The sequence below is a fragment of the Schistocerca cancellata genome, chromosome 1 (genome assembly GCF_023864275.1).
Source record: "Schistocerca cancellata isolate TAMUIC-IGC-003103 chromosome 1, iqSchCanc2.1, whole genome shotgun sequence".
In the NCBI taxonomy this organism is placed as follows: Eukaryota; Metazoa; Arthropoda; class Insecta; order Orthoptera; family Acrididae; genus Schistocerca; species Schistocerca cancellata.
The window spans coordinates 99,539,053-99,552,344 of NC_064626.1; positions in this window are offsets into that span (position 1 = coordinate 99,539,053).

Below are 13,292 nucleotides of genomic sequence, written 5' to 3' on the forward strand. Positions count from 1 at the left end.
ACTCCCTTGTAGTGCTCAGACGTGACGGACTGGAATCCCGATGACGAATTATTCGTGCCCTTCCATGTCTCGTATAGATCAGCATCGACCACTGTCACATGTGAATGCCCCACATATCCGAAGATTTCAAGATTCTTCCACCCGACCAAATGGACACCAACAATGAGGTCTCTTGCAAACTCTGTTAGGAGCTGATAACGCTGTCCCATACGAGTACGCGTCATCTGCGTGTCCTTCACAGTGACCGCTCAGCATCTGACGCAGATCATTCCCCTTTTATGTCCTACCAGTCCAGATAACGACACTCAACACGAACAACACAAATGCACCCCAATGGCCAATCTACCAGTCACAGAGAATTTTAGCTCTAATCATTTACATACCAGCTGGTATTTTGTTCCTGTACGAAGTTACATTGACTTCCCACTGTGTTTCCTGGTTGCATGACTTCCTTTTTCAAGTCGTGTAATACAGTTAACTGTACGTTAACAGTACGGTACAGTACAGTACAGTACAGCACAGTTAACTGTAAAATGCACCAGCACAATCAAATAAGGTTAGTACAGCTCATGTATTGAGTTTCGGCTCTCTCGTGTAGTCTCCATAACGCACATTGACACTTCACAAACAGAAGTACAGCAGCCGAAAACATAAAACTTCTCGCAAAGGTAAAATTAATAATATTATGTAGCAACAACACCATTAGCTAGGCGAAACAATATCGTTGATCTTATACGACTACGTCGTGAAACTTTCAAACTCTGCACTGATTGACGAATTTCATGCTTGCTCAGCTCCTTCATTAGAATCTGCATAGTGTCTATGAATACTAGTCGACTTACACCCAAGTCTTTAATTAGCATGGTGTCAGTTTCTGGACGGCTTATACGCTTGTGAGTGTAGTTGCTGCTCAGAACTTCAATCGTAAACTCTCGCCTCCATCAAAGTTTCTCAATTTCGACAGCTAGAGAGGTTCTAACGTTTCATCCGTAGAACTGTTTTTCAGACAAATACTCATCGTATAACAATTACTGGTACATTTACTTTTTGAGATGGAAAATGGAGACTGTAATTAATTTCGACACAAAGTGAATTATAGGTTTTTGTAAACGAGAGCTTCATCGCATAGGTCAGGTTCTGTTATTCAGTGCAAGCACGTCTGATTATTTTTAATGGAGTTAAGCTCATACGCGATATACAATCTGAAAACCACAGTACTCAGAGCTAAGTATGTGAAGAGACTAAGATTGATATTCTGAAGTCGGAATTGATTTATGTAACTTTTTGCTTCTGCCATGCTGTAAAGTGCCGATGATTACAGACAGAATATAGATACATCGAAATTATTTGATAGTTCAAAATTCCACTCTACTCCAAGTCGTCGTAAATTGTAGATAACCACAAGGTAAATGACCCATATAATTTAGGGTGAAGCAAATTCAAAACGCCATAGAACATCAATCGAAAACAGAGTGCAGTTGAAATCCAGTGTATAGCCATGCCACTAATCCTGGTACGCGAGATAGGGACTTTAGCACGATTCTAACACGTAAGTGTCTTGCAGTTGCCAGGCGGCCGGGTTTAATAACCGGCTTGACGTCAGCAGCAAAGCCCATGTGATGTCTCGCTGGCAGCACTTACTAGCCACCAGAGGAGTTGTTGATAGTGGACTTCGTACGCTATCGTTCCCACTGTCGTAAGACAGAGATATAGCTATAGCGATATAAAAATAAGTCAATTTTGATAATTAAATCAAAATTTAGAATGCGATAAAATGGATAGATTACAATGTGGGAGAGAATTACATATATTGTCACTAATTGTGATTAAACTAGCAAAACCGTGTCTTCCACACTGACATTTAATCACTGTTTTCCTTCTTGAGTAAACAGTTACTTATCCTTTTGAACATGTAATTATTGATTTCAAATCCAGTTGTGAAATTTTATGAACCGCCATGAATCAAATTCATACTATATGTTAGTCTCACAAGAGGCGTGCCAGAGATAAGTCACACTCTCCTCTGTCTCCTCACTGGTTCAGATGGATAGAGTGTGTGCCATGTAAGCAGGAGATCCCGGGTTCGACTCCCGGACGGGGTACACATTTTCAACTATCCCCGTTGACTTATGTCAACGACTATATGCAGCTAACCGTATTCATTTCATTCTAACTCCTTAACATGTACGTTAGTTAATGAATCACTGGTATTAAAAGGAACTGGTTGTGTGCATGTGTTTTAACTCGTTCACTAATTAAACTTTCTTGTTTTAAAGTTGGTTTTCATCTTGATCAAGTCATTTAATTCTCCGACCAATTTGCAACATGGAGCTGAGATGGAAGACACCTATAGGTAAAAAATAAGGCATCAGAGTCTATTATTATACTTTTACAAACTTTAATAAATGTTGTAATTTTATCATTATACGATTGTTTAGGTTCTATGTGTATGTGTTGGTGAAGATTAGGTAATCTTCCATTTAGTTACATAGTCACATTTGTTCATTAACACAACGGTATTTCCGTTTTCCGCATTACAGTATTTTCTTTGAAATAGCATTATTACAATTCGCTCGATACGATTTGCCTGTCTTGCATCCATTAAATTACACCTTGAATCGGCAGAGGACAAAGAACAACAGAGGCAATATATTTGCACTCCTTTACCATCAAGATAATGAAACAATGGAATGAGGCACTGATTCTTTTATGCGCAGACGCGCGTGACATCTTACCCGCTGTTTAAACATATTCTCTGACTTACACGCGGAGAAATACCATTAATAAGTATTCTTCAGCCGGACACAGCAAATTGTTGTCAAGGTATGCTATAGGCTCAAAACGTCGTAGGTTTTGTTCATGAGTCAAGGTGTGCAAAACAATCTTTTCTTACAATTTTCTCTTTTTCATTACATTCTGGAGAATGTATTGGACTCTTGATGTCGCTACTTTGTAATCTGTGACACAATAACGTTGACACTACTTAACATTGCCTGTTAACAAATGATTGATCTGCTTGTAGACTTCCGCACCGTAGGAAGCAAGGAGGAGGATGTTATCCCCTTTCTACAACAAAAATGCATAAGTGTATTAACACGGTTCTTTATATACAGGGTGAGTCAAAAAGAATACCACAACATTAGGAATTTAAAACTCTGCAACGACAAAAGGCAGAGCTAAGCACTATCTGTCGGCGAATTAAGGAAGCTATAAAGTTTTATTTAGTTGTACATTTGTTCGCTTGAGGCGCTGTTGACTAGGCGTCAGCGTCAGTTGATGCTAAGATAGCGACCGCTCAACAGGAAGCTTTTTGTGTTATTGAGTACGGCAGAAGTGAATCGACGACAGTTGTTCAGCGTGCATTTCGAATGACGTATGGTGTTAAACCTCGTGATAGGTGGTGTATTAAACGTTGGTATAAACAGTCAACTACCCGAGGCGATGGATCGGCCGCCAGGCAGCCCGTGACAGAGCACTTCATCACTGGCCTCCAAGAAGCCCTGATCTTACCCCCTGCGATTTTTTCTTATGGGGGTATGTTAAGGATGTGGTGTTTCGGCCACCTCTCCCAGCCACCACTGATGATTTGAAACGAGAAATAACAGCAGCTATCCAAACTGTTACGCCTGATATGCTACAGAGAGTGTGGAACGAGTTGGAGTATCGGGTTGATATTGCTCGAGTGTCTGGAGGGGGCCATATTGAACATCTCTGAACTTGTTTTTGAGTGAAAAAAAACCTTTTTAAATACTCTTTGTAATGATGTATAACAGAAGGTTATATTATGTTTCTTTCATTAAATACACATTTTTAAAGTTGTGGTATTCTTTTTGAATCACCCAATATATGAGCAGATGGCTGATACTTAATATGGAGAGAGTCCATGAGTTATGACACGAGCTCCTCAGTAATGGTCCTCTTGCATGCAATACTGTTACTCTTGCTATAGTCACAGTTCTGGACGCTATGTACTGTCGTAGCTCATGACCCGCTCTGACAGTGGACTCACAGACGCCAAACTGTAGTGCGAGTTAGTGAGTCAGTGACAGTCAGTTAGTGAGGCCCTCCAGGCAGAAACGGTGGCCTAAATACATGCTGTAGAGAGGACGTTGGCGGCATGTTGTTTGTTGGTGTGTCTCTCGTCTCTCTCGTGATAGGCGCGCTTGATCCACCGCCTGTTATCGATCTTCGCGCTACGTCTTTGCCGAACGGTGTGTTGGCGTCAGCTTACGCCAGCACACTGATTTTTCGGCGGACGGTGAGAAAGTGAAATAGCTGTATTTGGCTAATAGTTTGCCTTCGTACATCTAGAACTAGATACTAGCAGGACTATTGACTTTTAGAGCAACAGAATATTTGCATAACATTTCAGAAGGCGGCTGTTCTCAACTACGGACGGCACTTGTCACTTACTAAGGGAGACGTCTGACGTAACTGTGTGTTGGTGATGGAGTTTACCTGTTTAGCGAAGTTCCGAGTTGCTGCGGCTGGCGCCGTGGGGCCCTTCCCAGGGGCCTCATATTTCAGGGGGGGCCGGCAGCGAGACACGCCGGCCGATGACGTATGGCCGCAGCAGGCGGCCCCACCGTCTCGTCCCGGCATCTGCTCTGCCCGCTAACTACAAAGCATGGCGCAACTTGGCGACCCTCCCAAGACGCCGGCCGACTTACTTTGCGTTATTAGCGATCGGGTGTCGGCCGGGGCGGTGGATCGCGGCTACAGGTGCCGCGCCAAACTTGTGGCAGCCGAGCGGGTGGTGTTGTGAGTTATGAGCTCCGGTGATGGCTGCGTTCCCACTCACCGCCACCCCAGCACGGAAACCGATACATCTTATTGTATCAATAAACCATAGTGATGCGCTTGTTATCTGAAGAAATAGCAGAATTTATAATTTTAAACAAAAACTGCGTTGGAAACGGGTTGTGTTGTTTACGTCAGTTTCTATTCCCGATGATCAAATGTGCTGCAACCGTTTTGTAAGTAATTGCTGCACGATTTCCAATGATATGATATTGGTGTTCTGATTGTTTTGACGCAGCTCTCCCTCTTGCTCTACCATTCCCAAGCCTAAGCACTGCAACATGCACCCCAAACTACCTACTGTGAGCTATTCTTGGGCTTCCTCTACAACTTTTACCACTCACACTTCCCTCCATTGCCAAACCGACGTCTCCTAGCTGGTTTGGGTTGTATCCTAGCGACCGATTCTTTCCGCAGGAGCAAGTAGTCATATAAACTGGTACTACTGTCGTTGTTGTTGGTTTTGTGTCTTTCTTGGCGACGATAATTCCTTCACACAAAACAGCGTTCATCTTATCTTATTTATTATTAGACATACTTCGAGTTACACCTTTTGATTTCTTGTTGCTAATCTTGTACTCATTTCACCAAAAGACATGTAATCGCACTTCACTAATTCCCAAAATGATGATTCTTTTTCATAAATTTTAATCTGTATATCAGATTAAGGGATCAAAAATTTCACGCTCTGACTCGTAGAATGCTAGTTTTCTTTCTACTAATGACAGCTTCCTAATGCGCTGCGATCCAAAAGCGTAGGTATTTTATCTCTGGAATATGATACGTAGGAACTGCAGGGAAATACAGGTAAGAGCCAAGAAAACTGGTACAACAGCCTAATATCGTGTAGGGCTCCTGCGAGCACGCAGAAGTGTCGCAATACGACGTGGCATGGACTCGACTAATGTCTGAAGTAGTGCTGGAGGTAACTGACATAATGAATCCTGCAGGGCTATCCATAAATCCGTAAGAGTACGTCGGGATGGAGATCTCTTCTGAACAGCATCTTGCAAGGTATCCAAGATTTGAACAATAATGTTCATCTCTGGGGAGTTTGGCGTCCAGCGGAAGTATTTAAACTCAGAAGAGTGTTCCTGGAGCCACTCTGTAGGAATTCTGGACGTAAGGGTGTCGCATTGTCCTGCTGCAATTTTCCGTCGGAATGCACAATGGACATAAAACGATACAGCTGACAAGACAGGATGCTTACATGTGTGTCACCTATCAGAGTCGTATCCAGACGTATCGGGGGTCACATATCACTCCAACTGCGCATGTCCCGCGCCATTACGGAGCCTCGAGCAACTTGAGCAGTCCCCTGCTGACATGCAGGCTCCATGTATTCATGGGGCTGTCTCAATACCCCTACGTGTCCATCCGTTCGATACAATTTGAAACGAAACTCGTCCGACTAGGCGACGTGTGTGGATGGGCCCTGGAGAGGTGCAAAATGTGCAGATGTGTGTGGATTCAAACCGCGGGGCTACTCCTCGCTGCAGTTCTGGGTCCGCTTGAGAGAATAGAATGGCTTTACATCACACCGCGCGGCCCAGGAGAGGTGAAAACCTTTGTGTCGTGCAGTCATCAAGAGTACACCTGTGAGCCTTCGGCTCCGAAAGCCCACACCAATGATGTTTCGTTGATTGATTGTCACGTTGACACTTGTTGGTGGCCCAGCATTGAAATCTGCAGCAATTTGCGGAATGGTTGGACGTCTGTCACACTGAACGATTCTCTTCAGTCATCTTTGCAGGATATTTTTCCTGCCGCAGCGACGTCGGAGATTTGATGTTTTACCGGGTTCCTGACATTCCTCGTGAAATAGTCGTACGGGAAAATCCCCACTTCTTCACTGCCTCGACAGATGCTGTGTCCCATCGCTTGTGCGCCGACTATAACACCGATTCATTAAACCTTGATAAATTTGTAAGTAGGCTGTTTATGTTTTCTTATTGGCAACGTTACGTAGCGCTCTGTATGAAAATCACTGGCTGTGCTGTGTGCAGTCTGTGGCTAGTTTGCATTGTTGTCTGCCATTGTAGTGTTGGGCAGTTGACTGTGAACAGCGCGTAGCGTTGCGCAGTTGGAGGTGAGCCGCCAGCAGTGGTGGATGTGGGGAGAGAAACGGCGGAGTTTTGAAATTTGTAAGACTGGATGTCATGAACTGCTATGTATATTATGATTTTTCAACACTATCAAGGTAAATACATTGTTTGTTCTCTATCAAAATCTTTCATTTGCTAACTATGCCTATCGGTAGTTAGTGCCTTCAGTAGTTTGAATCTTTTATTTAGCTGGCAGTAGTGGCGCTCGCTGTATTGCAGTAGCTTGAGTAACGAAGATTTTTGTGAGGTAAGTGATTTGTGAAAGGTATAGGTTAATGTTAGACAGGGCAATTCTTTTGTAGGGATTTCTGAAAGTCAGATTGCATTGCGCTAAAAATATTGTGTGTCAGTTTAAGCACAGTCATGTATAATTGTTCTAAGGGGACGTTTCATATGTCGACCCTTAGCCGAGGATACCTCACTGGAATCTTCTGACTTTTTCTTGTAGTTTGTGTAATTAGTGTAGCTTTTGTTTATTGCTAGCGCGTAATTGTAGAGAGAATCTCCTTTGTAGTTGTAGTCTTTCATTGCTGTACAGTAAAACAGTTGTGGCATGCATGTAGATTTGCACCATGTATATCGCAGCTGCGCTTGCAATTAACTAGATTATATTTTCAGCGCTATGTTAATGTGTTTTCTTATTTTGCTCTTCAAATTGTGCTTTACTGTGTTGTCGTGGGAAATATTGTGACAATAATGGCGTGTGAAAAACGTAATACTTGGCTCCAAAGTAAACTGAGAAATGACTGTGAAGACGAAAGCAGTGTGTTTGCGCCGCCGAGTAATGAATTAACTAATGCTCAAAGTAGTAATTTGGTAATTGTGCATAGGGAAATGGAGCGGGCTGCAAATAATGGTGTAGGCAGTGAAACAATTAGTGAACAGGGAAGCATTATCGATCGATCGGTCGGCAACAGCTCGCCTCAGGAATCCGAAGTGACAGGACACAATCTTGAAAATACTGCAGATTCAGGATTTGGGTCCTCACCGTTTCCTCAAATAAGTCAAGACACATTTTCTGCTTGTCAAAATGTGAATGTTGCCGGTGCAAATGCACTGCCGAAAAGCATAGAGGAACAGATTCCAGACACTAATACATTATTATTGCAATTAATGCAACAAATGAAACAAAATCAGAGAGGAACACAGCAACAGTTAGATACAATGGAACAAAATCAGAGATAAACACAGCAACAGTTAGACACATTGGAACAAAATCAGAGACAAACACAGCAAAAGCTTCAAAAGTTAGACACAATGGAACAAAATCAGAGACAAACACATCAAAAGCTTCAAAAGTTAGACACAATGGAACAAAATCTTCGAAACTTAGACACCACGCTTGAACAAACACGTGAAGATTTAACTACTGAGTTACATAACATTGAATCTAAATGTCAAAAAGTCTGTAATGACGTAAAAACACAAATTTGTGAGCATTTTCAACCTATTTTTTTGCGGCATGAAAAAGCATTACAGAATCACAGGGCAGCCATAAAAGAACTGCAAACTATTGTTCATGAAAATCATGAGGCCTTGCAAGCTAAAATTGACTCATTTGCATCTACCGATTCGGTTATGCAATTTGCAAAAACTCAGGAAAACTTAAAGGACTTAGTAGATACTCTGAAAATTGGTTCAGACAGACACATGGAGGAAATTAGTTCATTATCAGAGAAAGTAGTTGAACCTTTGGATAAGCTAAATAATTTACCTACGAAGGTAGATGATAATCTGAATGACACATAACCGGTAGTCTTTAATGACACAGAAGAGTGCGAACAAATTAGGAAATTCAAACAAAATCAGAATCAAATTATTACGCAACACCAAAGAGAAATCCGGGAAGTACAAGATCAGCTGACACAGGTAATACAAGAATTACGTATTTCAGAGGACACTCGCGCTCCAATACGGGAAGAGGGGCATAGAAATACGGAACAGCCACAAAATAATAACACAGCGCATTTCGGAAATTATGAAAGAAATTGGCAAGGTGCAACGAATTATGAAATGGAACCGCCGAAACGACGTAACAATGACCGATATGCGACTCGCCGACATGATGATTTTGACTATAAGCTGTTCATTACTACACGTAAATTTAAAACATTTAAGAAATCTGGCAACGACATTCATCCACAAGCGTGGCTCCATCAATTCTCTCATTGTTTTCCTCCCAACTGGTCATTAGAGCACAGATTAGAATTTATGTGTGGCTATTTAGAGAATGAACCAGCTGTAAGAATGCGATCGGTCATTCACGATTGCCACAGTGAAGCAGAATTTTATCATGCCTTCCTCTCAGCATTTTGGTCTCAATACACAAGACCGAGTAAAACATAGCATCGTAATGATGAAACATTTCGAACAATCTGAATTTTCCAGTCTTGTTGAATATTTTGAAGACATGTTGCACAAGAATCAGTACCTGTCAAACCCATACAGCCCCTCAGAACTCTTCCGCATTTGCTTAATCAAACTACCTGAACATTTACGACATATTATTTTGGCAGAACTTTGCAAAGATGACATTGAAGCTTTTCAGGGACTCTTACAAGAACTGGAAATTGACACTGACAATCGCAGAACACGAAAACAGGAGCACAAAAATTACAGGTCACATCTGTCACAATTCCGCGATGACAGAAATAATACATGACAAGGCTATTCATACATCGTAAATCGTGACCAAAACAGACACCACCCATATGACAACCGTTGGCAGAGTAGTAAAAATTACAGGGAAAGATCACCTCTCCGCAGTAATGACTATCACAGAGACAATCAGAGAACCAGACAATATGGGAACGAAAATAATTATTATCAAGGGAGACAGAATAACTTCAGACGCAACGGTCCAGCGCGCAGTTACGATTCAGGGAGAAATTCTCCACCACGTGACCGACAAGAAGGAAACTACAGGAACTACCGACATGACGAGAGACGATATAATCATAACAACAGACCAGAATTTAACCAAAATTGGCGTGGTTCAAACAGGGCAGGGCCCTCTCAGTAAGGTGAATTTGTAGAAGTTAGGTCTCCTAATCCCAGTAACGACGAGCGCCAACAAAGAAACAGACAATGACGCACCGTAGGCAGCCACGTGCGCCCGCTGGCTCAGAGAAAAATAAAATAGACGCTAACCTTAAGAAAAATTCCAGTATTCTTTACCGACATATACCGCATGATAATTGCGTTCAAGGTGAAACTTTGAGTAATATGAAGAGTAATGGATTGCACCACACTTCACATTTAAAACCATTTATTGAGAGATAATCTGCTTTTTAACTTAGTCTTTGCTATAAAATTTTTCACTTCATGTTACTAGTACTCTTCTTCAATCTTAGAAACTGTTAACATGCAACTATGTTTTAAAGTTAACTATCCAGTCAAGAACCAAGAGAACTTATTTAAACAGAAATTACGAATACATTGTTATTGTGAACAGACGACACAGTGTTATTGTGTGTGTACACTCTTGCTTGTTAGCTGCACGACTATGTAACGACTATAAGGCTCACATACTTAGAACATTTACCAGTACTGCTAATGAGATTTTAATGCAACATTTTGGTTTACTTGAAAATACATTCTGGATTTAAAGTAATTTCTGTGAGATACCAGACGACACAGTGGTTAGTTTATGTGACAGCTACACGATTTTATCATGACACTACTAATGAGTGACAATTTACAATGTTGCTTCTGTGGTGTTTCTGTTTTATATCTGCACAGTTTTTCTGAATTATTGTGGAAAGTAAAATATGTTTTAGTACTAACTTCTGTGGTATAGCTACAATGAGACAGCCTTTTTCATAGCACAACAATATGTTACATTATAGTACTTTCTTACGTAATAACTACGAAATCTATACGCAAAGCATTTCACTTTCGTTTATGATGAGGAAAGTACGTTGATTTCAGCAGAACTTCGCTTACAGAGGACTATAACTACGACACTTCCACAGAGATTATCTTACAACAAGACGCACAGTTTAGCGCTACAGTACACGTATTTGAGTGATTAATTTTGTACTTAAAACATATATTTTTTAAAGATTTTTGAATTACAAAGAAAGTTTTCTGTGATACATTTCATTCCATTGCTGTAATCTGTAACACCTGAGGGTATAATTACATTAATCCTCAGGGGTGTACACGCGTACTTCGTGTACCATGTGTTTGGCAAGCACAAGGAGCCCTAGCTAATATGGTATTTGCTTATACAACTTTACACATCGGTACCATATTCCTCTAACACAGAATTACATAGCTATCTGAGCATTTAACAGAGAAACAAACATTTTTTTTTACTACGTCAGTGACAGATATTTACGCAATTACACAGTTGGATAACTTCACACTTATGAAATTGTATTTCGTCTATACTTTGTGAAATGTTCATATTTTTTAGGAACCATTGTGATTCTATGAGAGCTCTGAATGATGTATTTCATATGGGATCATGATTTTTAAAGTACGTTTGAGGGAGATGAAACTTTTGACATGAGCAGAGAATTTTTTTTAGGTTTTGAAATTATTGCAGAAAGTTACAAAGTTTTGAGATTTGGCTGAGTTTTATGATGTTATGATGACAATGTGTATTACGCTGTTGTGGTATGTTTATGATCAATAAGCTTATGCTATATGAGGAATTTGATTATGCTTCGTATTTATTATGATAAAATATTGAAGAAGTGTCTATGAATATGTATGTGTGTAACAAATCAAGGAATAATGAGTAGTGGTTAGGGACTCTGGTTTGTGAAAAAGGATGTTGGAAACTGAGAATCGTACTTTACGAGTCATGAAATGTGTGTATATGCGTGAATGTGTCACTATGCTGGCGAAAATTTTTTGAACACTGTTATATTCATAGGATTCTGTTTCTACACATTTGCAACGCAAATTCTCAACCTGTGAAATTTTTTGTATGAGACTGTCACTGTAATGCAAACTGCTGTCGTAAAAATTTCAGTAAGAAAGTTAAATGACCACCTTCACGTAATGAGTCATGGGCACCCAGCTGCGCGACAGTCACTTGGAAAAAAGCCATTAGTGTGTGCCTTTCAGAGGCACAGGTGGAGAAAAAAAAGGGGCCATTATCCTCGCTATTGACATTCCTTTGTAGAAAGCATCGCAAATACGACACGCTCAATCTTGAAAACATATGATATACTGTGGAGCTCTTAATTTATCATATTTACTGAAATGCCTAATGAAATGATGAGAAATATTTTTATGTCTATACACCTGATTATGACTACTGTCTTTCTAGTTGAGAGATTTCTTTTTACTACCTTATGAAATGCCATATGGCTAATGAATGATGTTTCATGCCTTCCTTTGTACATATTTGCTCATTTCCTTTAATATCTAGTTTCTAGCTGCACTGCAGCATTGGTTATTATAAAATTTAATAGATGTACTAATATCACTATTTTCTGTCTACAGACCCAGTAAAGAATACGTTTATGATATACTTTCTTAGAAAAGAGAGCATAAATAGACATTTCCCTTCACAGGAATTGCATAAATAATTTTTTTAATGACTTGGCAACTTTCTTGCTGAGTAAGTTTTTGTGATGCTTCACTCTAGTGTTAAGATGTGACATAGGTATTAAACATGGCCATTTTTACTGTAATATCTTTTCTGCTTGAGCTTTGTCATGTTTAGATATAAGTTATAGCATTTGCTGCTGCTGTTTGCCAGGCATAGTGCTACTAAATTTCACTTTCCATTTCTCTGTTAAGCCAGTTTTACTACTGATTTATTTTTCTTGTTTGCTGCTCATTGCCTTATATTAGTTGTAATATTGCTGCATGCTTTACCAGTTTGCATTTTTTTTTGTCATTGCTGTTTGTGTTAATTGTTTTGTACTGCTGCATTGCCTCGTCCCTTAGTATATATATCTGAGCTCAGTGGATTTAAGTTAGCTTAAGATGGGGTAGGCCATATAAGAGAACAAGTTGTGATGAATTGGAAGAAATGCATTGAGAAGCTATAAGAAAATGGTTTGGCCAAAAAAGTATTTTGAAAGAGGATATGAACCAAAAAAGTAGGGTTTAGGGACAACAGGTTTAGGTAGGATTTTCTTGGAAATAAATGATGAGGTAAGATAATGGAAAATAAATAATGAGATAAGAAATATGTGAACATATAAATGTAGAAAACATGCTTGGATAGGATTTTTTTGGTGGAAACAAATGTTGAAATAAGACGAAAGACCTATGGAATGAATTTTTGGGTTGGACTGCAGTACCAAATGTTACACTGAAAACAAACCCTGCCCTTTCCTCTTGTGTTATTCTGCTATGTGGTTGTGTACCCTTGTGTATTTGTGTTTTTCCTGTCTTTACGTGTTTAGCTGATGAGAGTTA